General features: G+C 38.6%; 1 pseudogene; it reads left to right on the top strand.

The window, feature by feature from the left end:
- The window catches only part of LOC112411029 (60S ribosomal protein L31 pseudogene), a 17689-nt pseudogene extending 14645 nt beyond the window's left edge, over nucleotides 1-3044 (top strand).
- The last annotated feature ends 907 nt before the right edge of the window (nucleotides 3045-3951 follow it).

Genomic DNA, 3951 nt, shown 5'->3' with positions numbered 1-3951 from the left:
GGGAGGGAGGGAGACGCAAGAGGGAGGAGATATGGGAACATATGTATATGTATAACTGATTCCCTTTGTTATAAAGCAGAAACTAACACACCATTGTAAAGCAATTATACTCCAATAAAGATGTAAAAAAATAAAAATAAAAAAAAAACATATCTGGCCTTTATTTAACGTGGGTGTAGTTTTGAAATTCAGGCTGTCTGTCCAATAGGATTGGATTACCTACCAAATGTGCTGGAGTATCTAAAACACTTCTTTAAATCCCTGAGGCACTTCTGGCTTGCCAACCATATGTTGAACCACAAATATTTACATCAATGTGATTCAGAAAAAAAATGACTTGAAACAGAGATTTCTCCCTACAGATAAAGTGGACTAAAGATTCTTGCACCAGGTTGGTGAATGGTGTGTGTTATGGACTGATCTGTGTCCTCCCGAAATTCATATGCTGAAGTCTTAACCTCCAGTTAGGACCTCAGAATGTGACAGGATTCGGAGGCAGAGCCTTGAAAGAGGTGATTAAGGTAAAATGATATGGCTAATATGATTGGTGTACTTATAAGAAGAAATTAGGACACAGACAAGCACTGAGGAACACCAAGTGAAGACTCAGTGAGAAGACAGACAGCCATCTACAGACCAAGGAGAGAGGCCTCAGCGGAAATGAACCCTACCAGTATCTTGATCTGCAACTTCTAGCCTCCAGAACTGTGGGAAAACCCATTTCTGTTGTTTAAGCCACCCAGACTGTGATACTTTGATATGGCAGCCTGAACCGACCAGCACAGTGTGCCATGCAAGTCCGAATCTCCATCCAAGTTCCCAAAGATCAAAAGTCAGAGACTGGAATTGTTTAACCATGGATATGGTAAGGATATGAAGGGAACTCTGAAATTATGATAGGTAAATGGGGCAAAAGGGTAAATTAAGGCAAAAATACCATGTTTTACTATTCCTTACCAACTTTCAAAATGGGCTGTGACTTACAGGTTGGGGCCAATAATATTACGAACATTAGAGACCTAGAAAGACAGAAAGGATAGCCTTTTTGTAATTTTCATGTATTTTTCTACAACACAGAACATGAATTCTGGGATTCCTTTGGGATTTGGGGGACAGGAAGGATAAGACAAAACATGGAGATGTCCATAGGCAAATAAAACTGCCTGGTCTTATGCCATGGCCTTCCTGTTTCATATTGAATAGATGCCTTCATAAAGAGCAAATGTAGCGGGAATTCCCTGGCGGTCCAGTGGTTAGGACTCCAGGCTTTCAGTGCTGAGGGCCCGAGTTCAATCCCTGGTCGGGGAACTAAGATCCCACAAGTCGTGTGGCCAAAAATAAGTAAATAAATAAACATAAAGGTATTTAAATAAAATTTTTAAAGAAGAACAAATGTAGTGCTTGATAAGCCACTGAAAACTGAGAGGAAGTAACAAAACTCTCACCGAAGTATCTGCCTTTCAGTCAAAGAAAGCATAATGCATTATCTCCCAAATTATATGAGGATGTTTCAAAGTTCAGTTAGAACTTGTGCATTTGGATACAGGAATCTTATTATACTTAAGAATCAGCTTTACCCATTACAACCTGTGTCGTTTTTTACTACTTATATTAACACATTTTACTGAATTAGCTGTACTTTTGACTTGACAATGTGTTTCACTACAGAAGTCAAAGGCCCATGTGTATGTGTGATTGCACCTGTTGAAGTGAAAAAGACACCCACAGGAGTTTAGACATTGTGAAAAATAAAAATGATGTATTTGGAGGAATGTATAACTGTCTCTAAACGAAATTTTAGGAATTTTCAACAGGGAACAAAGACAAAATAGCTATCCTAAACACTCAGTGTTTTCTTGAAGTTTTCTTTTTCTTTTCACTTTTTTTCTCCAGGCAGCTTATCTCTATTTTAAGCTCTTGGCCTCCATTGATCTTTATAGATTCTTAACCTTCTGTAACCACACTTTATTCTCTAGAGGGAGATTTGTCTACAGGCCTCATTTCTATGATTCTGCTGTTATTAGCCTAATAAGTATTCTCTTTCACACTCACTGCAAAGTGGTTTTCTAACAGCACAAAAAAATAAATGAATAAATAAAAAATGTGACTTCATTTGCTGCACACAAGATTTGTACTTAAAAATAAGAAGCAGCTTTTCTTTTCTATGCTAGTAAGAAATTTGCAGACCCATCAGGTCAAAATAACCAGCACATGCAAAATGCCTGTTACTTACCACCATTATTTTTAAGAGACATTTGAATAGTTGGAAGAATTGTCAGTCTGTACACTTTCCTTTGGTTAAAGAGGAGACAGCCTGCCACGACACCAGAAACTGTTAACATTACAACACTAGGCAGCTCAGAAACATACAACTCCTTCTGCTTTCCAACTTGTATTTATTTGAAAAAGGTCTAGGCCGTGTAGTTTATGCCAAACTCTTTAAGAAGGTGTTGTATGCTTAAAGTCTACCTTTCATTAGAATCTTAGATTAAGATCTTAGCAATTATAACATTCCTTTTTCGCTAGGAAATGTTTCTTATGTGACTTCTACAAATACATTACTTAGGTTTTTACTGGTATCTAATATATGCATATGTGCTCACCACTGTTGTAGGACATGCAGGAAATATGAAAAACACCTAAGCACTTCCAACCTGGGCCCAGCAGAACAGCTCTTGCAAAGAAGAGGGGCGAGAAGCAGAAGGACCATCCTGCCATCAACGAGGTAGCTACCACAGAAAACACTATCAACATTCACAAGTGCATCCTGGGAGTGGGCTTCAAGAAGCTTGCCCCTTGGGCACTCAAAAGGATCCAGAAATTTGCCATGAAGGAGGTGGGAACTTCAGATGTACACAATGACACCAGGCTTAGTAAAGCTATCTGGGCCAAAGGAATAAGCAATGTCCCACACTGTATCCATGTGCAATTGTCCAGGAGACTTAATGAGGATGAAGATTCACCAAATAAACTCTATATGTTGGTTAGATATGTATCTGTCACTACTCTCAAAAATCTACAGACAAAATGTAGATGAGAACTAACCGCTAGCTGTCACATAACATTATAAAACCTCAAAAAAACATACACACACATAAGATATGGTTTCCATATTAAGTTGCTTAAAATTTAACTTAAGAGAAGATTAAGAAACATCAACAACCCAAGACTAAATTCAACTAAATCCTAAGGATGAGTTCTGAAGAGAGAAACTTGAGTGAGAATGGAAATAAACAATGAAAAGCTCAGAAAGGATAATGTAATCTAATCTTTGAATCAACTGACCAATTGCTTTCTCTCAGAGAACGTTATAATTGACATTTTGTAAATTCATCAACTGTCATTCTCATCCATAATTCCATTATTTACACTTCACTGGAAATAGCTGGAAAAATTAATTTATTGAGCACATACTATGAGCCAAGCATTATGTACACTCTTTTTTTTTTTTGCGATACGTGGGCCTCTCACTGTTGTGGCCTCTCCCGTTGCGGAGCACAGGCTCTGGACGCGCAGGCTCAGCAGCTATGGCTCACGGGCCTAGCCGCTCCATGGCATGTGGGATCTTCCTGGACTGGGGCACGAACCCGTGTCCCCTGCATCGGCAGGCGGACTCTCAACCACTGCGCCACCAGGGAAGCCCTATGTACACTCTTTTACACAGATTTTCTCATTTAATCCTCAAAATAACTCTACAATTTATGTTATATTGCCATCTCATAAATTAAAAAAAAATTTTAAACTGGTAGCTAAACCAGTTTAGGTCCCTACTAAAAGGAACCAGTGTTCTTGGAAGAAACGGTTGATCCAGACTTGGAGAAGGTAAAGTACAAAGTGTACCTGGAATATTTTGTGAGGCAAGAAAGTAAGGAAGCAAGACAAAAGAAACAAGAAGAACTACAATCCTGCAGCCTATGGAACGAAAACCACATTCACAGAAAGACAGACAAA

The sequence above is a fragment of the Neophocaena asiaeorientalis genome, unplaced genomic scaffold (genome assembly GCF_003031525.2).
Source record: "Neophocaena asiaeorientalis asiaeorientalis breed wild unplaced genomic scaffold, Neophocaena_asiaeorientalis_V1.1 scaffold1154, whole genome shotgun sequence".
Classification (NCBI taxonomy): domain Eukaryota; kingdom Metazoa; phylum Chordata; class Mammalia; order Artiodactyla; family Phocoenidae; genus Neophocaena; species Neophocaena asiaeorientalis.
Note: the sequence above shows the minus strand (reverse complement) of the source record. Positions and strands in the feature narration are given on the sequence as shown.